At 39.1% G+C, this 27,132-nt stretch overlaps 1 protein-coding gene across 6 annotated transcripts in view; it reads left to right on the top strand.

Annotated features, from left to right (window-relative positions):
- nrg2a (neuregulin 2a) overlaps positions 1 to 27,132 on the top strand; it is an 86,552-nt gene that overhangs the window by 4,176 nt on the left and 55,244 nt on the right. The gene's annotated exons all lie outside the window — the stretch shown is intronic.

Genomic DNA, 27,132 nt, shown 5'->3' with positions numbered 1-27,132 from the left:
ATTAGGTTACGATAGAAAAGTCTTAAAGTTGCTTCCAAAAAGCCAGACTTCTGGATCAATAGTTCTCCGTGCTTTGAAGGTATTTTGAAGTGTTTCTAGGAATTTGTACAATTTTCATACTTAATCAGTCTTACCTGGCAATGTGTGTGTGTGTGTGTGAGAGAGAGAGAGAGAAAGAGAGAGAAAGAGAGAGAGAGAGAGAGAGAGAGAGAGAGAGAGAGAGAGGAGACAGAATATGAGAAGGAGAAGGAGAAAGATAAAACATTTCAGGCCTGGAGATAATACAGAGAGGATCTATCTGTGAGGATAAAGTCATATATTTAAGTAGAAGTGAAAGAAGATGAAGATCTGACACAGGGCATGCTCATTTGTGCCAAATTTTCATCTCACCTTTTTTTTTGCTATGAAAATACTATTTTCTGTTGCGCTGTCGTCTCTCGTATTTTTGTAGATTAATCTAAAGAGGTGGGAATAAAACGAGCCTTTGTGACAAGCTGTCTGAAACAAAGTGTCTAAAGGAACCATTTAAAATTATTATTTTCATTCATTAGTTGTACATGTGGTTACATATAACCACAGAAAAAACAGGTCTAACACTTTCTTTCCCAGTCACATCTTCCTTGCCCAACTCAACAAAGTCTTGCAAAAGTATTCATACTCTGCTGACATTTTTACATTTTGTGTCATTATGGTAAAATAAACTTGAAAGAAAACAAATTGAGAATTGTGATAGTTCTATGGTAAAATGTAAAAAGCTTTAATGTGTATGAATACATTTGCAAGTAACTGTTCAGTGCCACATCCATCGTGTGGTTTGTTGCTGTGCTATCAAGGAAACATAAATAAAATACACACGTTATAAAACGTCCTTCCAAATTTGTGTATGTTTTCTTTATCTGGATGAATAGAATAATTGTTTTTCTAAAACAAACAAATAGTGTAATCTAGAGGATATTTCGTTGCGTATTTGTCAGGTTTTGTCTGATATTTGAAATGAGAAACTAATTAAGGTGAACATTGTTTCGTTACTAATATGGGTTTCTTTTGCATTTAATATGCCTGGAATCCATTCAGATTTTGACAATCTACAACCTGCAGTAGTTCTTGCATGAATGGGAGCCTCGGTACATCTCTTTTGCAGTCCCCCAATCAATACAAATGCAACATATCTAAATTTAGAGGCGGGATAAAATGTATCGCAGGACTGCACACAAAATAGTCATAGTAGCAACCAGAGGGCGCCAACTCCCTATTGACAGCACATGCATAAAAGCAATAAAAAAATTTTCATGGCTCAACTGGCAAGTAAGTTAGATCTGCTGCTGGTACGCTCCATTTCTAATGCCACCCTGGGCAACTGCCCATGGACACATGTTTGTAAACGCCAATGGTTGCAGCCAGAAATGTAAGTATATGTTTGTGTGATTTTCTTTGCTGTAAGAACAATAAATAATGCACAGCTATTAAGTAGTAAATAAGTAAAACAATGCTCAATTTTAATCGTTTTTTTTTTTTGCTTTTAAAAATTAAAGAAAGTTTGACTTCCATATTTCACCCTTTGAGTCAGAACTAGAATAAGTAGTTCTAGTTCTGACTCAACTAGTTCTGACTAGATTCTAGTTCTAGTCAGAACTAGAATCACATTTTGCTGCAACTACAGGATATGTTTGGGTATGTCTGAACCAGTTTTGTAAATAGCTTAGGCACGGTCAGATTGGATGGAGAGTATCTGTGGGCATTATTTTTTTAAGATTAGACACAGATTCCTAATTGAATTTAAGTCTGGGTTTTAATTGCACGATTGACATGGCGCCACCTGTCAATCATTCTACCGGGTTTGTCAGAAACTGACCAATCGGCGCTCGCAATTTGTCCCCAAGTACACGCCCCTTATCTGGAGGAACATTACCGGGGTTTGTCGTCGCTAGGTCATACAAATTTCGAAGAAAATAACAGGAAATCACGGTCCAGTGTTGTCAGTGGGGAACATGCAGTCCCGCCAGTTGTTACTCAGAATACAATTTATGACATTTCCAAAACCCAAACGGAGTGTGGAATAATGCAAGAAATGGATCAAGGCCTGCAGCCGACCTCATGTTCACTTGAATGAAACTGTGATGAAGGGCAACTACCACTTCGTCTGGCACTAAAGTAACTAGTAGATAAATAAGTGAAGGTAGTTATGCTTGATTTTATGTGTGCAAATTCCAATGGTAGCTCTTTAGCAGCGTGAAAATGTGCTGCAGTAACTGCTGTGTTTACATTTTAGCACCTTTTTATGCTACAGTTTATTTTTAAGCATTTATCTGAAGGCAGATTTTCACAAGCAGGTATTATTTAAATGATTAGTCACCCGTTTTCTACGTGCAAAACGTGTCCGCCACAGTTTTTCACAGTCACATCCAGTGAGACTTTGTGCCCCTTAATCTTCCTCTGGAGCTTTAACGTTGATTTCTCCGTTGTTTCTCTTAAATAACCTTTACAGACCTGACGAAGGACTCCTTGGAGAATTTTGCGTCAATAGAGACAAAAAACGACAGGCAAGAAAAAACTACTCTTTAAATGTTTTGGGTAACCACCGAATTCCCCTACACTGTGTGCTTGTCTGAGGTTTGCTCTACTTCCGCTTGGAGGAGGAGCCAGCGTCATGTAGGTCGGCATGTTTGTAGTTTGTAGGGGCATTGTTCTGCTGGAAGGCTAACCTCTTTCTCAGTCTAATGCCTTCAATTTCTACTACTTTCTGTTGTCCTATTTCAGAAAAAAAAATACTCTGGAGATTGTGGTTGAAATTTGGCAAAGGAAGAAAAAGTTAAAGGGGTATACGTATTATTATTACCCCCCATTTCTTAATGTGTGGCTGTTTTTAGACTAGTTGCATCTTTGCATCAGTGACTATATTGACGACTGTGTTCAGAAGAAGGCGTGTTAATTTGTGGAGTGGTGGATTGCCATATTGCCACTACCAAGCATTGTGATTGTTTTTCGTTGAACAGGCCTCTATTTAGCTTGCTTGCTTTCAGATATAGTGATGTTTTTCTTTTTTAAAAGAAGCAGCCTCGTTTCCTCGCAAATCTGTCACAATGAAGTGTGTGCAGGTCGCAGCTGTTGCACTGAGGTGGCAGACAGGCTGAATTTCACCCCGAGCTATGCATCTGTCTGTGACCTGAAAGAGTTGCTTCAGTGAGCTGGATGTTGTGCATGTGTGACAGCTGCCTGATGGCTTCAGGGTTCTGCTTCTGCACCACAGTTTGTCTGGTGGCTAATTTAACTCGTATGTATCTATAAATTTACCTTTTAATTAAACAACCTGGCATCAGTGGTGTGCTCTTATGGTATGAGAGTACCAAAAATGTTCTTTTAAAAACTATTTTCTAGTCCTTTTATGTAGACCTTCTGCTCAAGTTGTCTTTCCTGAGCTGACAGGAGAGTTTGATGTATATTTATAGGGTGTGTGGGGGGGAAAATAAAAAAATTATTAAAAAAAAGGAACGGCCATGCCCATTTCAGTAATTGATCACTCATTTTCTAGTCCATTAGACACTTTCTTGCCAGGTTTTTACTCCACATTCAAAAGACAAAATTTAACAAGTTATATTACATGGGCAAATTAGAATCCAAGCAAAAAAAGTTCCTGCCGTTACTCACCATTTTTACCGGTAAAGTTGGAGTTTACGGAACCCCTTTTTGCATAACACATTTGAGAGAAAAATAAATTTCATAAGCCTTCCTTTATGTTCTTTATTACATCCTAAAACAGGGATGTCCAAAATGTGGTCCACAGGCCATTTGTGGCTCTTGAAATGCTTTTGCGTGACCCATTACTGTAGTTCAAGAAGGGTAGAAATATGTAAATGCCTGATTTAATTTTCTTAGGAGGAGATATCAAACAAAACATTTGAAACAATAAGTTGACATTTTATTCCAACGCAAAGGATTTATGTTTTTTTTTTTTTCTTGCTCTGATTTTAATTTCATAGTACATTTGACCAAGAATATTTAGCAACTTTTACTCAAACTCAGGCTTAAACCTGCTATTTATAAATCTTGGCTGATAATAGTCACCAAACCAGTGTTTAGGCCTGACCCCATTAAGTTGGGCATATTTACTTCAAAGATTTAACAAATTCCAGCTCACTTCTGAAAAGTTTTTATAAATTGTTAGGTTTTAGAAGAAAATGTTTTCTTATTAGCACTAATACAGCTTAATGTAGACATGATAAAGGTTAAGTCTGTCATATATGAGGTCTAAGCTGCTTGTCTGGCATTTCACACTTGTGGACCTCTGACGAATATTTCCAGACTGTGAAAACGTCACAGATGAGATCAGTAGCGCCTGTGGGCTAAATCGCCCCATAACAATCCCTCCAAAGCTGATTTCAAAAAGAAAACAGAGCCGATGAAAAGATTTAATATTTTATTTGCCTTCTCAGATATGAAGGAAGGAATGAAATGTGAAAATAATTACTTGCTGTTATTTGTGTAATCCTCCTTTAAAAGGATCCAGATTTCTCACTGAGCTAAAGGAATTCCAGGAACAGAAAATATGTGCATGGAGATTATCTGGATCGGTTTCCCAAAAGACTTAAAAACACGAGAGAGGCAAAACAAAGCTGTGTTTTTATAGCCTACTGTAAGCATGCAAACATAACACGAGGCCGTTGTCACTCTTATCGCTAGAAAAATATTTTTAGCACTTAAATGTGCTAAGGTAAACTCGAATGTCGCCGGTTCAGTTCTGAGTTCTGGGTCTAAGCTCTCCGTGTGACAGATATTTTGCGCAGATGGATTGATTGTTTCCTTGTCCCTTAATCACACTCGCAACAAAACAAAGCTTTGGATGATTACATGTCAATGCTGCAATACCGAATTAGCTTTAGGCTGTTGGAGGACAATGGGCTTACTGTAAGATCTGCTGGATAAATACTGGGAAGACAAGTCTGGAATTCTGTTCTGGTTAAGACTTTGAACATGTTTCCTAACTGCTAACGACTTGAGAAAGACCGTCAAATGTGTTTGAATAGGAGTCAGTGGAAGGATGGTGTGTATAAGTCTGGCAAAGTGACATGGAGACTAATGTCACTGGATATCAGCCCTTTACAAACAAGTCAGTGAAATCTCCATGCGTCCAGTAAGAAAATGATTTTAGGTTTTAAAATAAATTTCTGCACCACTTCAACGGGGGTTTCAGTAGGTGTGGAGGAGACTTAAAGTAATAAGATCTAAAGGTCACTATTTTAATTAAATGATAAGCAATAATCCCAAATAATGTAAGTGAGACTTACCATTTCACTGAGCCCATTGAATTCTAACTCTGAGAGCTGCAGACAGCTGGCTGAAATCTCAGGGAGCAGCAGGACCGGGTCAGCTGGCAGTGTGAATGCAAATCAGATTTGAACTAATCTCACAACTATTTTTCATTAATCTCTTTCTTAAAATTAATTTTCTGACATGAAAGCGGGGTTTGTTGTATTTGTACATGTTGCAAATAGAATTTGATTCAGATCATTGAGGTGAAATGAGCATAATTGCATAGAAGATGTAGAAAGTTAAATTATTTTCTATTTTTATTTACAAAAGCAGAAGAAAAAGTTTGTATTCTGCATTTTGTCTCTTCCAGTTTTGAATACATGAAGATTGAATTATTTTTCCCATAATGGCTTGAGCTTAGTCAGACTTGAGAGAGAGCATCGGATAATAACATTTTTCAACTCCTGGCATAGATTCTCAAGTGTGTCTAGGTCTGGACTTTGACTAGACCATTCTAACATATGAATCTGCTTCAACCATTCCATTCTAGCTATGAATTAATTCTTTGGGTTCTTGTCTTGCTGTAATTTGAACCTTTTTCCCAGTCTTTGGAGCCCCCACTCAGTTAATAAGTCTAAGTATGCCCCTTTGGTTCTTCACTGCTGGTTCATCTACTCCACAGGTGTCAAACTCCAGTCCTGGAGGGCCACTTCCCTGCAACTTTTAGATGTGCCTCTGCTGCACCACACCTGAATAGAATAATTAGGTCATTAGCAAGGCTCTGGAGAACTTATTGGTAATTAAACCATTTCATTCTGGTGTTTTGTATCTGTGGCACATCTAAAAACTGCAGGACGGCGGCCCTGGAGGACCGGAGTTTGACACCTGTGATCTACTCAATATGTTTTGTGCTCAAACTTTGCTAAGTCTTCCAGCTCTGTTTAATTTTTACATTCCTTCTTCAAGTGTTTGGACTTTCGGACCTGTTTTTGTTTTGTATCTGTTTGACATATTAAAAATGTTTATTTATTTTTTTCATCCACCTCTGCATCCCTCTAGCCTGCTTTTGGACCCTCCAAAGGCAGGCCAGCTATTGGTGAATGGCTAGTGGAAATCTCAACAATTCACTGCAGTCATACATGGATTAAAAAAACTTACTTAAACCAAATTAGCTGACAAGCAAAGGCGGTGGGATATGTTTAAGCAGGGAACTGAATTCAGATGGACAAATTTAAGAACCATCTATGATTTTTTTTGTTCTTATAGTTCATAATTATGCTGTAGTTTGTGTTGCTCTAATCCATGCAATTTCTACAAAGTTTACTAGATTTTGTGTTGAAATGTCATTAGATTCAAGGAGAATGAATATCTTTGCAAGGATAGGTGTAAAGTCCTGCGACAGACTGGCAACCTGTGCAAGGTGTCCCCCGCCTCTCGCCTGAAACGTTCACTGGAGATGGGCACCAGTACCCGTCCCGAGACCACTAGGGACAAAGATGTTCTGAATATGGATGGACGGACGGAGGATAGGCGTAACGTCACATTTTAGTGATGATGATAAATTATTTTTTCCACAAGAAGCTTGAAGAAAAGAAACACAAAGTGACTCTCTGACCTCTTCTGCGGCATGCTGTTTCTATGACGCAACTTGCACAATAAATGCTGTATTCTTACAAACATATTCTATGTACTCTGACATAAACAGAGAAAAGAGCCAGAAACAAAATGCTCACAATGCAAAAACTTAGCTTCTCTGCTTTGAATGTTCAGACCCACTGAAGAATGTTGACTTCACCACAATGAGGCAGTATATGATCAAGATAGGGAAGCAGGAGAAACTCCCGGAAAAAAGAGGAAAAAAAAAAGAAAAAAGTTTGAAGGGATGACTCCGTTGGGAATGTCACAGCAGTTGTTAGGCCTGCGGCCCCTGGAGCTGGAACAGTGTCAAGAAAAACTCAAAAGCCCCACAGTTGAGTTCAGTCCGGAAGATATGTCCATTGCAACAACTGTGAAAGTCAGTGCCATTTGGATTCCGGCGTGATCGCTGGAGTGAGCCAAGTTTTATAAGGTTACAGTAAAACCTGGGCAGTTAATTCTGCAGGCAGCTTAGAGTATGTGTTCCTTTGACTAAACTAAGCGCAATGGTGTCTCCTGGGCAAAGACAATCATGTTCAGCGTTGGACTGTAGAAAAACAGATGGCCAGTAGTAACTCTATCCAGAGATTTGTGTAGATAAACACATCTATTGCTGCCTCTCTACTGAATATCCCCAAGATGCAAGAAATAAGTCATTTTTAACTAAGACTGTTACTGAAAAACAGGGAAACTGGACTAACAGCACAAAAATATGAGAGCAGTGCCAAAAATAAAATCACCGTGGAAACGTTACTACAACACAAAATCTCAAATACGGAGAGAAAACTCTCTTTGTTGTTACTATTTATTGGATTCCTCATGATATCATTTAACATGTTTTATGTCTGCCAGCTCTACTATTGCTCTTGAAGGCAGTTTAAGTTTATCCAGCCTTTTGAATCATTCAGTAATTTGCAGCTATCTTGGGCTGCAATACTCTTCCTTCTCAAGCTGCAGCCACTGGATGTAATTAATTATTGAAACATTTTTTTTCTCCTGTGCAAAGCAGAAAAGGTTGTTGGAAAAATGAATCCTTTAAGCAGTCAACTTGTACCAGAATTTTGTCCCAAATCTGTTGCTAAAGGAAGCACAACACAGCTGACCATTGTCAGAAATGCTTTATGCTGCCTTGCAAAAGTGTTTGTTCCCTTTAAATGGTTTCACAGCCACAAGCGGTGTACTTCGTTGGGATTTAACAAGGCAGACTGACACAAAGTACAAAATAATAGATTTTTATTTATAAATAAAAATCTGAAAAGCATGTCTTTTCATTTCAGCCTCCTTACGTCCGATACTCCTTAATAAAAATTCAGTGCAACCAGGTGCCTAAACCAGTCACCTAATTAGTAAATTAAGTCTAACCTTGTAATATTTAGTCTCAGTGTGAATACAGCTGCTTTGTGATTTTGTACTGGTGTGACAGAAAACATTAAGGGATAACGTCAAGGAGAAGTTTAAAGCAGAACTAGGTTGTTTTAAACAATATCACCCTGTCACTTTTAACAAGATGCCGCCCTGGGCAGTTGCCCATGTCGCCTATATCAGAAACTGCAGTACAATACATTAAAGATTGTGACTGCATTGGGCCAATATGCGATCAGGTTTCAACAGAGTTAAGACCGTTTTTATGGACTGCTATTCATGTTCTGCATGACACCTTACATGTTTATTGAAATTACCAAATCATATTTTGTTTTGCATGAGAAAAAACAGTTTGTAAAAAAAAAAAAAAAAAAAAGCAGGTCTATGATTAAATATTCTAAAAATAAGTTAAAAGTAAGAGAGCAGTGCCAAAAGAGAGAAACGTGCAAAAATGTATCTTACCATGGTAGGATACACGGACTGTCCTAAACGTTAGAAGAAAAAGTAGATTTATGTTCTAACTTTGAACTAATAACGCTTACAGGAAAAATAGGTCATATTTTTATCAGGTCTATTAACACTTTTTAAATACATTTGGCAGTTCTGGTTCAATAAATATCCATTAGATCATGTCTCTGTGATCTTAAGCCCGTTCAGGTTCCCTGACTCACTGCAATGAAAGAATATAAAAAAAAAAAAAAGGTTGCCGTGGCATGAAAAAAAACCTTCTCTCCAAACTTCTGGAACTTGTTATCATCCCAGACAGAGTCAGATCAGCATTTGATGGATACTGTTTATGAACTATATAATTGTCTGCAACATAAGGCTGGTGATTGGGAGTGTCAAGATCACACAAATCAAAGTTGAGATCAACATAGTTTTGGCATGTTGCTGGAATAATCTAACGTTCCCTGTGCCAAGATGGGATGGAGGAGATGACGAGCTCTTCCATGCTTGTTTTCAGACAAATCTGTCTGGTTTTGAAAAAAACTGCTCCAGAGGATTAACGCCCCCCCCCCCAAAAAAAAACAAAAAAAAACTGGTTTATAAATGACAGGAAGGCTTCTTTATTATGATTTATCCACTGATTTTAAGAGGATTAGTATCAGTCAGCCTGTAGTGGAGTCTCTTTTGGCCATTGTTTTGTTACTTGAGTCAAGCACTAGCCTTATTGAGAATAGGGGTGAACCTTTTGTTGTTTTGTTAAGGTGGAATTCTGTGCTTTGTAAAAACCTACCAGGAAACAAAATATAAAAGAAATCCCAATCCAGCTTTCTGGCAAAGGATAACCTGATGATGATGATGATGATGTTCCAGGAAGTGAACAACCGGTTTTAGCTGGAAGCCATAGGGAAAGGTTATCAACTGAAATGGAAAGCATCGACAGCGGATTTTAATACCTCGTCGCTATTTGCTTTGCAAATGTCTTACACGCGGAATCAAGTAAACCAGAAACGTATTTGACATCCTGTTATGTATCTGCGCTGGGTGCGGATTTTCCTTCATAAATGTGCATACTCCATTGACCTTAGCAGCAGCTTGGGGAAGAGAGCTATCACAAGGCTCTTTATGAGAAAACCTAACTGGCAGTAAAACATGAGCAGATCCGGGTGCCTCCTTGTTGCAACATCTCCTGGCTGAGGTGTCAGTTAGATTCACAAGAAGTAACATGACACTGAAGGATAATTCAGGAGATAACCTTCTTCTGCACTTTCTCTCTCCTTGGGATTCATTGAACATAAGCCTCAGGCCACTGTTTTGCTCTTATCGAGCATTTCTTTCTAGTCCTCTTGTGGTCTTATCTGTTGAGATGAACCTGCTTTGTGACATCACTGACTTAAAGGCTGAGACACCGAGGCTTTCTTTCCGTCTACAGGGTCATGTCATGTTAAATAGATCACCCTGAGCACTGAAAAATAACTGCAGCATGCTGCTTATGAATACCAGTTAATGCATTCTTGAAATGCACTAAAGTTTTGTTTTCTGTCTACACAGCCCTGCAGAAATGGTAAAATTCAGTTCCGTTCCAAGCTCTGACTCAAGCGACTTTCCGGATCTTCCTCATTGACGTGTCCAACTTGAATTTCTATAAGGTCGATCTGCAATATTTCTGAATTTGCAAGCAAACAGTGCCCTGCAAAAAAAAAAAAAAAAACTACCAGTTTGAAATAACTCTGCAATGTGCTGCTTGAATATTCTGCTTCATTATTTGGTTGTAAGATGGCTAGTTTCATGAATGCACATTATTTTGTTTCATGAGTGAAACAAACAAAAAAAGTGACTTTTCTCCTGATAGTTTTTGCACAGTCTTCATGAAATGTCAAAGAAACACTGCAGGGTGCTTTGTTTCAAAAATACTCACACTTCTTGGAGATTTTTTAAGATTTTTGCATTCAGACACCAACTTCAGTAAGTTATCCTGAGAATTTATTTAATAGAAAAAAGTAAACATGCATGTATTGCTTATTTTAAATTTTACTTATATTTTAAGGAGACTGAATAAAAATTCATGTCAAACTATTCAGATACTTAGAAATGAAAGGATAATTTTATTTATTATTGTACTACTTTGTGTCGATAAATAAAATTAAATGCTTATAAAATACACTGAGGTTTTTAGCTCAAATAGTTCACCAAACAGGAATAGTTTTGCTCGGCACTGTATATATAACTTCCTCCATTATTTGGTTGTAAAACGCCTGGTTTCATAAACGTATCTTCTTTAGTTTAGTGATTCTCATGTGATTGCTGCCTTGCTTTCTATGAATTTATTACAGGAACAGTGAAAAGTGCCTTTATAGTAACTGTGTATTACATTTAGTTTCAATGTATTTCATTGGGATTTTAGGTGATAAAACAACACAATGTAATGAATAATGAAATAGTGAAGGCAAAGCATTCTTATTTTTTTTATTACCAGTAACATAAAAGTTTGTGGTTTGGTGAGTGTAAATACTTTAGCCAGGCTCTTTAAGCACACAGACGTTTGAGTTATTGTAGATCTACACAACGTAGACAATCAAATTAATTACATTTCGTAAACATATAAGTTGTAGATATCAACGCTGCAGACTTTGAAATAGTAGATGGGAAGTGGAAGGTTGTATGTTTATGGGATTATTTTTAGGGTACCTGACTTTAGGGGCGTCGAACACAAATGCACCTTTCGGATTTTAACTATTATTCTGCCGAAACCATGCAAAAATTGTCCTTCCACTTTCTGTTGGTTTATCACATACAAGCCTAGTAAAAATGCACTTTCCTCAGCAGTACAATTACAGTGCTTGCATTGCTACTTAGTTGCAAGACGACTAGTTGGAGAGAAGTGCCTCCTTTTGTTTGGCGATTTTAAAATGTGATTGCTCTCGCATAATCTTTATGAAATATCAGGGAACACTGCAGAGAGTTCGTCCTGGTGTTTGCCAGTTCTAAATGTCCAAAGAAAGCTGACTGTGTCCATGACAGGAACTCCCCACAAAACGACGGGGAACAGAAGGACCATGGAAAGGGCAACTGTGTTTGTGTGCACCGTGCCGAAGTGTTGAAAAGAGGGGCTGCTGGCACTCCTGCCGGGCGCCTCCCGGTGTGTTCAGGGAACGTGTCCGGCCACGTTTGCCCCACACACACTCAGTGCATATCCTGAGAGAAGGTTTGTTTCCTCAGGTATGTTGTAGGTGTGGATTGATGTGTGTCTTAACATGAAAAGACTTTACACAGAATGGAATGGCTTGTTAGCAGTGTTTGGAAGTGGACCAGGAGAAAAACCATGTTTCCCTCTGCGGGGGTCTCCTGCTTGGAGAATTGAGGCTTATTTCAACACAGCTCGTGACAACACGCCATCGCGGCAGAGCCGAGATGAATTGCCTAATTCTGTGGTCTTATTAAATGAAAGAGAGGAGGAGCTGATAGAATATTATGACACTGCTGACTCACAGAGAAATAAAATTTCAACAACTGAACAGAGACATTCCTCTGTATTTACTACACGAATTGGACCTTTTGACATATGTAGGTTCACCACATAGTCTTCCATACAAAGTGCCTTGAAAGAGTATTGACAACCCCTGAACGTTTATTTTTCATGAAAAATATCCCTTTACAGCCATGGACTTTAATTTTTTTGGGAGATTTTACGTGATAAGCTAACATAAAGTGGCGATTAATCATGATAAGGAAGTGGTCATGGTGGTAGCATCATTCTGTGGGAATGTTTTCCTTCATCAGGGAAAGGAAATATGGTCAGAAGATGAATGGAGCTCAATAATGGGCAGTCTAGGAAGAAAACCTGTTGAGACAGAGGTTCAAATATCATTTTGTCTATTTTTAAAATTTCAAGTGTGTGCTTTATATTCATTTCAAATATTTTTTTATGTCTTGATTTTTATTCCATCAATTGTCTCGGTTTTGTCCAGCACTTTGGGAAAACTTCTGTCCTTTAAATATACTTTATGAATGATTTGGATTTGTGTATAATGTGGAAAAAGATTAAGGTTGTTTTCAATACAGGACCTGTGGCGACTTAAAAAATTGATGTTCAGAGACATTCTCCATCTGATCTGGGTGGAGAGATCAGAAACTGCTATTTCAGGTACTTTGCAAAGAAATGTTCTCAATTTCTTTTTTCTCTTGATGTTCAAAGCTGGTGTAGACAAACCTAAAATTAGCTCTAAATGCAGCGAATTGTGGTCCTACAATGTACTGACTACGCATGCAACTAACAGATCTTTATTTGTGTCAAAACAGTTCAAAACCACAAATTATTTCCCTTCTACATTATAATCATACACTGCTTTGTGTTGTCCTATCAAATGAAACCTGAAAAAAATACATTGAGGTTTGTGGTGGTAGCAACGTGATAAAATATGTTCAAGGCCCATAAATACATTTGCAAGGAACTGTATTGAACAAAGTTTCAGCAACCACACTGACTGGAGCTGCTGTGTTATTTTTATGCTTGTGGTACTGAGAATTTTGGTTTCAAAATACAGGACAAGTATCGCTGATACCGATTCTGATACCAATGATTTTTTTTTCTTGAAATATCATCATCACTGCATAATTTGGCAACTTCTGTTAGTTAATTCTGATTATGATAAAACACATGGCAAAGATTTCACACAAATAAAAGTTTTTTGTTTTTTTATTATCCAACTACAATATAATGCAATGTAACAGGAAATAAATTAAATAAATCCCTTTTTACCCTTTTCTACTCCACACAATTGTTTCTGTTTTGTAGTGAACACATAGCCTTATCATGTCGAGCCATATTAATACTTGCAAACATCACAAAGGCATGAAGTCCTGCTCTCAAATTGAAAATGTAAGCAAGTGATATTTGGCATTTTAATTCTTGCATATGTGACTTGGCATAAACTTCAGCAAATTTGTGTAATTTGTTGGACATATGGAAGAGAAACTGCAAACACAAATATCATTCTCCTCACTCTGATATAACCTGATACCAATCCTTACTTTGGTATTGAAAGTATAGGTCTTTAGACCGACACATCCGGTCCTTGTTTCCACAACTGTAAAGGTTATTCATATTAATTTTGACGGTTTTCCATGTGATAATAACCTTAGGAGGAAAAGAAATGGATGGTAAACCTTCCAAAAGGATGTATTCATTTGAAAAGGGAAATGACTCATTTGAATAGTGAAATAATAAGTAAATTAAAGTCAAAATTATATTTGGTTGCAAATCCTTCCCTTTGATCAGCATAAACCTGCCAAGATAATGAGAATGAATCTATGTTTCTTGCAAATGTTCCTGCATGTGTAATGCATTGTGGAAGTGTGTGTTTTAGCAGCTTCCCTGTCCTTTTTTTTTTTTTTTTTTTTTTAACCAACGCTCACTCCTGACCTTCCACCGGTGCTGCTGCTTTGCTCATTCTTGTGTTGCTCTAATCTGGATCGGACAGGACTGGGTGCAGAAGTGTATTTATCTTCCTGCACAAATAGGACCTCTTTCCGTCTGGTCCTTGCTCAGCTTGTTGTTGAAAGATAGCGAGCAGCATAGAGCAAGCTTCAGTGTGCGTGTGTGTGCATGGGGTGAACTCAGATGTGTCCCAGCTGGCCCACAGACCAGCACGTTAACCATCACCTCACTGCAGCAATGTAGACAAAAGGGGGATATATCTCCCCTGTGATATCGATACTCCTCGACTGTGGGGTTGTTTTACTCAGAATGAAAAAAAGCAACATTCCTCAAAGAAGTCTGGTAAAAAGTCTGTAAGATCACAGTTGCAGAAAGTCCCTGCAGAGTCTACTCCATAAGCCCTTTTCTGCTTTTCCTCCATCCCATCTGTTGGGCCGTGTATGGACTGTCTAAGCATGTTTCATTGTGTTCCCTTGCCGCCTCCCTGATATTAGGCTTACAAGCCTAGCTTCCAATGGCTACAAGCCAAGTAGCCAATGTGGGTTAGCCATCAATACAAAAACGCAAAAATGTACCTTTTAAAAAAATGATACAACTCATCTTTCTGTCACTACTTACTATGAAGGCAATGATGCATCCCGCTCACAAGAGAATAGGATACATAATATTGGATTTATGAGAACAAGATTTAGGCAGTATTTTGGGGAAAACCAACAATCTACATTTTTTGTTTTCACAAATGCAGTATATGTTTGACAAGTGAAAAATTGCGTTTTAAACAATTTCTACTCAGTGTAGAAAATCTTGACATTCCTTCCTATTTTAGTTCTTAATAGGAAGGTTCAAAGCTAATGTCAACTTTAGTGATGTTGGCTACTAGCACACTCTTGCCAGCTCTTCAAGGAAATTGGCGGCACTAGTTGCTGCTCACTGTAACGTCTGAATGGTGCTTCACATGTTGTCGCCAGTAACAGAGAAAGGTTATTAAATTACTTGCTTTTGTGAAAAAAGTAAAATATATATTTGCTAGAGGTGTCTGAAAACTCCCTAAATGTAGTAACAATGTTGCTTAGTTTTTAACTGTGTGCTTCAATACAATACTGTGGCATTCTCATAATTTATACGAACCACTTGCATCTTATTTAGGATGCTGGTAATCATTCTTATCATTGTTTATAAAGGACATGTCAACCTATCCACCTCAAGAAAACATAAAACAGTAATCTTAAATGACAATGTGTCTAATAAAGAATGTATAAATGCAGAATAGTTCAGGTTTGCCAAGTTCATATACTGCAGTTTATCATGAATTCAACTTGCAACAAATGAAAACACAGCATTTAAGATTAGGCTATTACATCAGACCAATGGGGAAAAAAAGTCAATTTTACACAGAAATGTGGTCTTCCTGGAAAGGAATGTTCAATACCAGGTCATCATTGTCAAAAAGTACTTTAAATCTGACAAACAAGCCTCGTTGGAATGCAAATTCTAATTCATTAAATATGTTATAAATGCCTTGTACTGTTCTCACTTATCAGAATCAGGACTAGAATTTGCTGTCTTTGGCCAAGACTGTGTGCACAAACAAGGAATTTATCTTTGGCTTCACACGCTCACAGCAAAAAAAAAAAACCCCATAAATTTTAGCAGATATAAAATAAAAGGAAGGATATGTACATGTTTGCGTATGTTCACACGCTATAGGGCTTTTTTCTAAAGGAAGGTTGTGGTAGTGCAAAATGTGCTTATTTTGTTTCACATTGGAGTAGTTGACAACTCTTCCTCTGAGATGTATTGAGATTGTGTTCATCAGAGAGAACCTGACAGAAGAAATGGTCTCTGTGACTTTTGCAAATAGTGCTCCATATAGTGCTGAAGGTAAAAGGCCAAACAATTTGTGTCCAGCATGTGTGGGGTATGTGGAGATGTAAGCTGATGCTAGACCTGTACATCCAGACCTGTACTGCACAGAGTGAAGGTCATCTCTGAGGATCCCCTCTGTAGATCTGATTGTTTGCTGCATTTTGGCCCCGTCTTGTTTTTTGGCTGAGTGAAACCGCACAGTGATAGACGAACACAGAACAGACTAAATAGCACCAGGGTGAAAGATCCTGTGGTGGATTTTATTTCTTCAGTTGCCGCAGGAATTATATTCTCTGCTGGGCTCTTCGAAACAGTATCTATGTGCTAGGATGATCACAAGTCACAAGAAAGGGTTTCCACTTGTAAGTTGACAATTTATCTTTCATGCTGTGCTCCGCTCCAAGGCTTTGAGGTGGGAAGGCCTCCTTGACATCAGCCTGATGTTTTGCTTCAGATTCTCCAAGAGAATCAGTCGAGACTCTAGTTGGACCACCAATGAATATTATTAAATATTACTTTAAACTTAAATCTGTTTGGGACAACAATATTTTGAAGTGGTTCATGAAGGAACCACTTCAGACAACAACGAGGAAGCAGATAGACTCGAATTTGATGAGAAAAATTGTGACAAGGCTCCGGCCTATGTTTCTACATTTGATCAATTCATCCAGACCTGCATGTTTTGACTTCTTGAGGTAAATATCATTAATGATAGCCTTTTTTTTAGCTAAAGATTTGATTCTGTGCCTCTGTCCATAAGCTGCTCAGCAATGGCAGCGGTTTGCCTCCTTTAGCTGTTGCAGTTTGAGTAAAGCTTTTACCTCTTTCTTATGCTTGTCATTCACTGCCACGATGGGATTTACCCCGCTCGTCCAGGTTTTTTTTTTTTTTGTCCATCCGAGCGGTCATGTTGTTGCTTTGAGATGACCCAACTGCCACTCTGGCTCTGTGGCTGTCGGCCAGAGCGCTGTGTGAGGCCCTCTTGGCACTCTTGACCACTTATCAGGCTCAGTCAATGCGAGCCCGCCTTCATCTGGTCGTATGCTGGCCGAGGCATGATCTAAGCTTACACATGCGTAGTGGCCTGTTTTCCAGGAAAGGCCGACGTTGGCGAAAAACAAACAAAAGAGATAAGGCATACTTTTGATAAGCCGTGAGAGGGGCAAGCAGAAATGCAAATGATGTAGCCAAGATGCTGGTTCGACTCTGTGTGAAACTCCTCACAGTGTCCTCATCCTGACATGTTTGTGTTGCTCCAAAAGCACATTCTGGAGATAAAGGACAAGTGCAGAGCGCTGGAGGAATTTGATTTGATGCAAAGAATGTGAAGCAGAGAGCGGATGCTTGTATGTTTTCGAAGAGGGGGGTCTGCTGATAAAAGGACGACCTTCCTGTGTTTTCCTTTGAGTAAACTCACAATTCTGTGTTTTTATGAAAACCTAATTGACAGAATCAACCCTCAATGAAGACACTTTGAATCTTGTTTTAATCTTTAATTTCACTTTAATTCAAGACAAACAAAATGGCAATCCAACCAAAACGGGTTTAGACATCTCTATGTGGAAAGTTTCACATCATAATTTGTGATTAACCACTTTTTTTTTTTTGGAGTTACATTTCACTTTTGGCAATCGAACCCCATTATTGTCAAACTGGCAGAACCAAGAAAACGCCTCGATAGAACCTGTTTTTCAACACGAAGTTGGCAAAAATATGTCAAAAAGCAACACGTCATACTCTGACCTAAACGGGGTAAATAACTCCTAATACTGTATGTTTGAGGGTCAAGATTAGGTTGAGTCTTCTAAAAATAAAAAAACCTACGCATTACCAACAAGCAGTGAAGTTATTCAGTAGGTGTAAAAATGTGAGCGTAATGGAGAGGAAATCGCCATTCTGGGGAAACACTGTGATTCACATGTGATGTCCTAAACAACGATTTTGTTCATGACGTACGGCATCACACAGCCGAATGGTTTATGTTCGCAGTTAGTGGGGAAAAAAAAAGTCCATTTTGAAGACATCAGAAACTCCTGAGCTTCCTCGACAGTATTTACTTGTGGATGCACCTGCGTGTTTGCATGCGTCTGTGCGTGTTTGAGGGGGTCGTGTTTGGATCTGAGTGTGACAGTGTATACTTAGTCAGCCGGAGGATACTTAGATTGAGTGCGTACAGTCCTCTTTTTGGCGAGAGCGCACATATGTGTTTGTGCGAAGACCCGGTCCTATGTGGGTGTGTGTTTGATAAACTGTGAGAGCATGTGGGAGACTGTTTGTCTATTCATCTGGGTGAGAGCGGGAGAGAAAGAGCAGAATGAGGAGGTGGAGGAGATCTGCTTTCCAGCCTCTATCTTCAAGTCAATCTGCTCACAGTAACACAAACCTCTTTATCTCTGCTTTAAACAGAAGGGAGGGAGACAGGCAGAGAGACAGACAGAGGGACAGACTCAAAATAAATGCTTTTAGAAGGAGGAAAAATACAGAGAGAAGGAGACAGAGATTCAATCAAACAGCCTTAAGAAGATCAAGCAGATAATCATATAAGAGGAGCGTGTTTTGAGCATTCGTCATTAAAGATGTTTGTTCTGTTGTAGTGAGCCACAGTTGTTCTATTTAGAGGCCTCTTCTGGTTAGGTAGATAAAATACATGTCAGTACCTCTGTTATTTCAGTGCTTGTTATTTCCAGTGTTACAATTGATTGGAATAGCTAAAAAAAAAAAAAAAAGGATAACCGACTGGCTTTGATGCTACGGTGTCTTGCAGAAGTATTTACGTCTCTAAATGTTTTTACAAATTGTGTCACATTCTAACCACAAAATCTAATGCATTTTATTGAAGTTTTATGTTAGAGACTAAAAAAACAAAGTTGTACATAACTGCAAAGTGTTAAAACATAAACCATGGTTTAATTTTTTTTGCAAGTAAAATTGTGTTGCAGCTTCCAACAGACTTTCCTTTAGATTCATCCGAACCACCATAAACATGATCTCCACACGGCTCCTTTCTCCACATTTCTCTTCTCCTCCATTACTTGCAGCAAAACTGCAAATAGGTCTTTGTGTGTGCTTTTTTTTCCAACAATGTTTTTCTTTAATCTATTTTTTCAGAAGGACCAAATTTATGGAGGACACAAATGATAGTTGTTCCATCAGCATATTCCATCACCTGAGCAGTGGATCTCTGCAACATGTATTTTAAACCCTGGTTTATATTTTCTTTAACTTCACCAACGTGCATTGCTTCAATACAATACATGAAGTTATAGATTGTAAAGTGAGAAGCTTTTCAAAAGTTCCATGGGTGTAAATGCTTTTTTAATGCCACTATTCGTTTCTGAGCCACTATACGGACTTCTCTTTTTTTCCCATGCATTTACAGCAAACGAAAAGTCACACACATAAGCAGACACTTCCTCACATAACCATGACCGATGCCAAAGATAAGAATCCTCTTCCAGGCCTGAAACAAGGAAAACCACACAGTTTTATCTCTGTCTTGGCGAGTGTATGTCTGCCCGCAGGGCAAGCATGACCAGCCAAAATAAAAAAAAACAAAAAACAAAGGAGATGGAAAGCGATAAGAAAGAAGGAATCATTATAAACTCCTAATTGTAATTTAAAGACGAGTGGGCGGGGGGGTAGGGGGGGGGTCATTCACCGCTCGGCTTTTGCATCCGACCGGATTAGGAGGACGGCCAGTGGGAGTTCTGCAGGCACAGAGATCACATCTGGTCGCAGGGCGATGTGTACGTGTTTATGTGTGGGTTCAAGGCAGACGTGGCCCCGGCCCGTTGTTGCAGTATCATGCCCCATTGGCTGATGTGTTGCTATGCTCATCTGTCGCTTCTCTCAGACCCGATCAAACCTGTCACAATCTGAGTCACTGTGGCCGTAAGTGGGGAAAGATGCCTCTTACGATTACATCAATCACTTATCAGGCGCATCAATCAAGCCACGTCCACTGAGGGGCCACGTCTGGAAAGGGATCGGCCGTGTCATGTGCTTGTGAAGTGAGTGGAAGACTGGGATGGAGGGGGCTGGGAGGGGGGGACTGAACTAACCCATACGGCTGAAATCTCATTTTCTCCACGGCCTTGAGAGTGGAGCATGCCCAGTACTGATGTTTGTCATGTCTCCTCTCTCTGAGATGCTGCTGCAGTGCTTCTCAGGAAGCTTGGCACAGGCTTACCCATAGACTTTTTTCTTGTTGGACAGATTCGGCGCAGCAGCCTAGTAGAAACCTCTGTCTCTCTCCCTCTCTCTGTGTTTCGGCATTGCACTTCCAGCTCTTCACTGCTCCCCTGTCTTTGCTTTTCTCGCTCTTCCTCTCGCTGTATTTCTCACACGTTATCTCCTATTTTGTCTCTTATCCTCACTCAGCCCTTTCTCTCCCTCTCTCTCTCTCTCTCTTACATACTCTCGCTGCTACCCTTAAGACTGTGGTTGCCATGGCGACAGCTTTGTGCTGCAGGAAACGTCAAAGAGCCGAATCCGCCCAGCATCACTTCCTCGTTTAACACATAAATTCTGCTTCATTGTTTCCTCCTTGCTGTGATTTCTGTAACACGACAAATAGCTAAACTTGAGTTGTATGATTTAATTTCAATTTATTCGTGCAGGTGTGAGCGTTGTCAGTGAGTCAGCAACTCTGAATTTGACATACCAGATCTCCACTCGTTCACCTTTAGATTTGGCACAATTGACCTTGGGGAAAAAAAGAAACAAGTTCTTTAGACTCTCGGGTGTCACCGACATAAATTTTTGTCTGGTCTTCCCCCGAGGGGGCGACACTCGCTTAGTCTACAAAGAAAGCTCAGTGTTTCCCCCAGGAACTTGGTCCTGGGACATGTGGAGGGGTGCTAAAAATAACTTCTTTTTTTTCAGATTGATTGATTGATTTAATTTTGGGTGATTAGAGTTCAGCTGAAACTTGCATGTGAAGCTTATCTTATCCACTGATCCAATCTGCCTCCACAAAGGTCTTGAAATTAGCCACTGTCCCCTGTTCCTCTCCCGTGACGGAGAGCTGGTCAATTCTGCGGGTTCACCTCACAGTCAACTGACTGTTGCCAACTTAGCAACTTTTTTTTATTTTTTTGTTGCTATAATTAGACCAAAACAAAAGAAAATCTGTGTCAGCAGGTCAGACTTTTTAAATATCGTAATCTACCAGAAAACTGCAATCGGTGCATCCCTGCTTTCTTTTATTATCAGCAGTCTGTAGAAAAACATATTACTGTAAGAAGTAACAGTCATTAATACAAATAAATATATTTCACAGTTGTTGAATATGTCTTGAATATATGCACACATTCAACAGAGCAGTCCTAGTAAAAGGAAATAGAAAATGTTCCTTATTTCGCTGCAATGTGCTATATTAATCTGATTTTTAATACGTCTCTCTCCATTTTTCCGTCTTTATTTACTGTATATTTGTCCCCCTCTTTACCAAACTCAGTCTTAAACAGTCACAGGGAAAATTTTCCTCCGACATCTGAGCCAGGTTAGGCCGGCCGTTGCGTTGCTATCCACTCAGTTCTCATTTCCCTTCAACGCTCAGTCTGGAATTTCTCCCATTGAACTTGATTTCTCCAGTTGAATTTCAACCAAGCCAATTAGCAGACAGACGAAGGAGTTGTGAACAATGTAAAGGCAATGAACATGTATAATGTAGGGGGATATTTCAATGACAACACAACGTGATGGATAAGTTTCAGCTTAACCATGTTCATATATTTCAGTTTTGGATTCATTGCAAACATAGACCCCAGCGTGTGAATTGTCTTTGCAGAGACTAGAAAACATAAGTTCATTATTTTGAACTTTAAAACACGTTTTCTATTTTTTTGTTGTTCTTTTTATCACTAAACTGCTATGTGTCAGGCAGATTACTGCCCCCAACAGGTCAGTTGTAGTAATTTAACTTTGCTTAGATAGCACACCTGTCGCTTCAGCACATGGAGAAAATTAGCATTTAGTTTTTTTTCTCCAAAATAAAAAAATTGTTTCTCCTTGAGAAATCGATGGAAAAGAGTCAAAATTTTGGTTGGGGAAAGGCAGATGTTTTTTTTTGGTCGTCACTGATCTCGAAATCTAGAATCTAGTATGGTTTACAACATAGTGATGGCTGGCAAAATAAATGTTTCAGTTGCCCTTCTGATACTGTAATATCAGTAATACTGTATCTACTCCTGTAGTGTTTAAATTGATAAAATGTAAGGAAATACACCCTTTTGCTGCTAACAAGCTTGTAACTGAGTGCAGAAATGAGAATATCCTGGTGGAACGTGGCATAATTGGTCTTAAGGCATTCCCAGATCCAGTTTCTTGGTTCACTATTGTCAACTTCATTTTCTTGAAATATGGTCACCATGCGTCTGTCCCAACTTGTCTTTTTACTAACTAGATATAAAACTTAATAAGCTTTGTTTGCCTTTTAATTCTTTGACACTCAACTTTCTAATGGGTACCCCTAAATGAAATCAAAGTACCACCAGTGCTACTCATCCCACGGGTTAGGAATCAGGGTCTTTAAAGTGAGGAAAATCTAAAACTTAAACTGCATAACCAGAAAGCGTCGGTTCTCACAGAGTTAACTATAAACCGCAGAACGTGTGCTTCTTTTGTGTCTCCTGAAACTGTCACTAAAGCCAAATGAGCAGCTTTTTATCTCTGCAGTCAGACAGCCTGCATTTATGTTTTGTTACCACAGCATGGTTCAGTGCATGGCCAAGGAGGCAGATGCCTTATTAAAAAAGGTGAAAATCAGCAGGTGGGGGCTTTTTTTTCTGCCATGTGATGTAGAGGTCGTTATCTTTCAGCTCTCAAATCCCTCTGTCACGCTTTTTACCTTTTTCCCCTCCCTCTTTAATTTTTTTTTTTTGTGTTAATTCCGTTTGATCTCCATTTAATTTCTATCTCCTGCTGCGGTTTTACGCCCCTCTACCCTTCCCCCTCCCTCACTACAGAGAATTAAACCTGCAGATGGGTGTTAAAAGCAAGCGCCATACAGTACTCCAACTCCCTCAACCCCCTCTGCAACCACCACCACCAGCATCACCACACATGCAAGCACACCCATGTCCACTCTATTGGAGAAAAAGAAAGAAAAAAAAAAAAGCCCAGACAGATGTAAACAACAAAACCTAATGGCTGTTTAAAGCCATTATGTCGAAAAAGATAAACTCTCCTGGCTGTGAAAGGGCAGAAGTGCTGTTGAGCGGTATCAGTGTGATGATGTGCAGGTATGCTGCTGTTAGGAGTGAACTGCTCGGCTCCACAGTGCAGGAAAGCTGTCTCTATTTTTTTTTTCTGGGAGCAGCAAAAAGAGGGATTAGGAGGCAGGCAGAGATGGGTTCTGTGAGGCATTTATGGCAAGCGCACATAGTATCAATCAAAAGTTTGGACCTATTTTCTTCAGGCTTTATAAATATGATCCCCATAAAAATAGTTTCATTTTATTACCGTTCCATATTTTTGCTGAATTTTTGAAATGGTAACAGAAATGCTCACAATTTGATGATATACTATTATATCTGAAAACTTTGTTTCACACTTCGTACCTAGTTATGTTGCTTGTGAGCTCAAAAAACGCAGTCATGACGTCAGGAGGAAGTGATCTCCAGTTTTATTGATTATCATTATCAAATTTCCGACTGTATTTAAAAATGGAAAAACTGCTATAGCATTTCTTTTTTATTGTTGTTTTTCTGTGGGTTTTACTGTTCATCGAACACAGCATATTAGTTTCTCACTAAAAGAGTTCAACTCATTTTCAATGACCAGATGCTCCAGTGTTTGTATCCTGGCCCCGGGTGTTTCTGCATCGAGTTTGCATGTTTTCCTCATGCATTCTCTCCAGGTACTCGGCTTCCACCCACGGCCCAAAAACATGACTTTTAAGGGGCAGTGTTATGAATTTTCCAGGCATTTAGGGTAAGGAGAAGCTTTTGCAAATAGGCAGTGCTTTGGATGAGCTAGCATTTAGGAATGGCTGCCCTGGGAGATTCAAGTATTTCTCAAATATCCATGAAAGAATCAAAATATTGGAATTTGGAAATATTTCTGTTTATGAAAAAAACACACTCACGGTGTGAAGCAAAAGGAGCATCACCCATTATACTGAAAAAGGTCACAGCTTTAGAAATAAAGTTGTCAGGTGGCTTTAAATCAAAGTACTGAGATTGTAGAAAGCATTTTTATTTTGAATCTTCGTGTTAATATGTGGATTATGTGGAACCATGAGAATGCGTAGCTCTTGTACATTCTCGTAATTCTAACCTCGCTGTATCTGCATTGTCTTATAAATTTACTTCAAAACATGCTTAACATGTTGAAAACAACAGACGACAAACATTTCCAAAGAAAAATCTCTTCCCAAATCTGCATACTGTCATCCTCAAAGGCATTTTTTTTTTTACAACTTGACGTCATGTGTGTTCACATAAACTGCGTGCCCACCCAGAAACGTGCAATCTTGGCTACAAGTCCCATCTTGTCAAAACGGCAAGTGGAGGAAGTGAGCGTTGAGATTGGGAAGATAGGGCGTTACGAGGCGGCAGGAGCATATCCCCGTCACACCGCGGCCGCTGCCAGCTCTTACTCCTTCCTCTGTTGATAGATTAGATCATGGAGAACTACCACAGGAGGAGAGAGCAGAGGAAAGAGCAATTTGCTTTTCTGAACTCTGGGAAAAGCACTGCGTCGGAGCCGGTTGGTGTTTCAAACCTTGGCCTTGTTTTGACCCCTTTAGCCCATAGATAAGGATTATGCTACTGAGTGCAGTGACCTGTTAAGACATGACCCATGAGCTGCCCCTCTCAATCCCTGCCGCTACCGCCTACTCGAAAGAAACGTCAAGAATCCTCCGAGGGCTTGACAGAGACAAACCCCGGGATGGCCCCACAGATGACTCATCGATGAGTTTCATTGAGAGTAACTGTTGTTGTTCTTGTGGTTTTTTTTTTTTTTGTCTAAAATCTTTTGGCATTTTTACCAGGGCATCGAAGTGCAGGAAGCCTAATTTCGGGAAACCTTGCTTTAATATGTAGTGCCTTGCCAAAATATTTACAACTCTAGAAGTTTTTCCACATTTTCTCATATTATAACTACAACTTATGCTTTTGGAGTTTTTATTGGAGTTATTGTGTGATTGAGGCACACAGCAGGACATAATTCAGCAGAGAAAGAAGGTGATACACACTCACCATTTCTTTTCACAAATAAAAATCTGAAAAGTGTGACTTTACGTTGTCTTTGGATCCGTTTACTCTGATGAGCCTCAGTAAAAGCTTCTACATCCGGTTGCATCCAGTTTTTAGTTTTATCTCAGTATAAGTCCAACTCAGTGGTTTCTAAGGTGATAATTGCAGATAAACAGGATCATGAGGACAACAAGGAGCACACCCGATTGGTCAGGGGAAGTTGTGGAGAAGCTTAAAAGAGGGTTAAGTTCCAACATATTACCTAAAGCTTTGGATTTGATCAATCGTCGGCAAAGAAAAAAGCACAACTACCAACCTACCTATATTAGGAGTCTGAAACCTGGTGGCTTCTAGTAACTTTGATCAAAGACAAAATGGAAATGAGCTATGTTTTAATTTATAAAGGCAGTATAATTTCTACACCAGGGTCTTGTTATAGATCAGGGTTATAGATCAGGTTTTATAAAGTCATTTTTGGTCATTTATTGTTAACCTGTGTACTTTTTGATGAGTTATGTGTTTGTATGTGTTTTTATATCCTTTATAAAAAAATAGTATAATTTTTTTTAAACCTAACTCTAAATCAGTGATTCTTAACCTGGGTTCGATCGAACCCCAGGGGTTCGATGAGTCGGTCTCAGGGGTTCGGTGGAGCCTCTGCCGCGGAGGTAAAGACACACTTGTGTAAAGTCGTGATGACGCCCCGCTTTGCCATCAAAGCGGGGCGTCATCACGACGCAGCTCTGATTGCTTAGCCAATCTGAGCTGCGGAGGAGCACTGATTGAAGGAGCTCCACTCTCAGCATGGATTTGAAATTGTGTCTTTATTTACTTCAGCAAAGCTCACAGTTTTTACCAAATTTTGTAGCTTTCGGTGTACTTCTAAATCTGCTCCTTAGTCGCATCTTTTCGCGGTTGGTACTGCCCCTAGTGGCGTGGGGGTGGTAACACAACTAATATAATTACATTACTAAATCAGAATACCGCAAAGTCTTTATTTATTATTACTTCTTCGTTCTCTTAAGAATGTAGAGCTAATTAAATAATCTAAACAAGACCTTAAAGTGGTTCCAGTTTCTCTCGATGACCAACCTGTTGAAACTGTGGCAAATTTTAAATACCTCGGGTCGTTCCTGGACAGTCAGCTCAACTTTGCTGAAAACACTGACTATATTTTGAAGAACTGTTCTCAGAGACTCTACCTTTTAAGAAGACTTAGTGATCATGGGGTGACCCAACTAGAATTTTGGGGAAAAAAAAAAAAAATTATTTATCACTACAGAAGGGTTCAGTGAATGCGCATATGAAACTGGTGGGTTCAGTACCTCAAAAAAGGTTAAGAACCACTGGTCTAAATGAATAAAATGAAGTGGTATTGCTTGGCTTTACTGCACTAGACTAATTGTACTTTGGAGTAATGTGGGCAAAAATGGCCGTTATCAACACATATTCATGTTTTAGAATTGCCTAGTCAAAGTCTGTGGCAAGAATTGTTGCTCACTCAGGGGCCTCCTCATCTAATCTGACTGGTTACTCTATGAGTAAAGCTGATTGCGCCCTGGCCAGAAGAGGTGTATCGTACAAAGTGCAAAGTACAAAGTACAAAGTACAAAGTATTCATTCGGAGGGGCCAAATACACTTTTCAGATTGTTATTTGAAAATCAAAATTGGTTTTGTGATTATTCTTGTTATTCTTCCACTTCATAACTATTTTGCTGTTAGTCTGCTATATAAAATCTTAGCAAAGTATATTGAAGTTTGTGGTTGTAAGTGACACTGTAAAAAAGTCTTTCCTTTTACAAGACACTGCGGTAGGTTGAAGTAAGACTTGGAGGAAGCTGTCACTGCTGCGTACTCGTCAGATGGACATGAAAGGAAAAGTTGTCCCTCTTTTACAGTGTCACCCTACTGTCTTTTGGAGCCACGAATGTAACAGT

The sequence above is a fragment of the Poecilia reticulata genome, chromosome 14 (assembly GCF_904066995.2).
Source record: "Poecilia reticulata chromosome 14, P_reticulata-male-v2, whole genome shotgun sequence".
Lineage (NCBI taxonomy): Eukaryota > Metazoa > Chordata > Actinopteri > Cyprinodontiformes > Poeciliidae > Poecilia > Poecilia reticulata.
The sequence above is the reverse complement of the archived record's forward strand: the minus strand, read 5'-3'. Positions and strand labels throughout refer to the sequence as shown.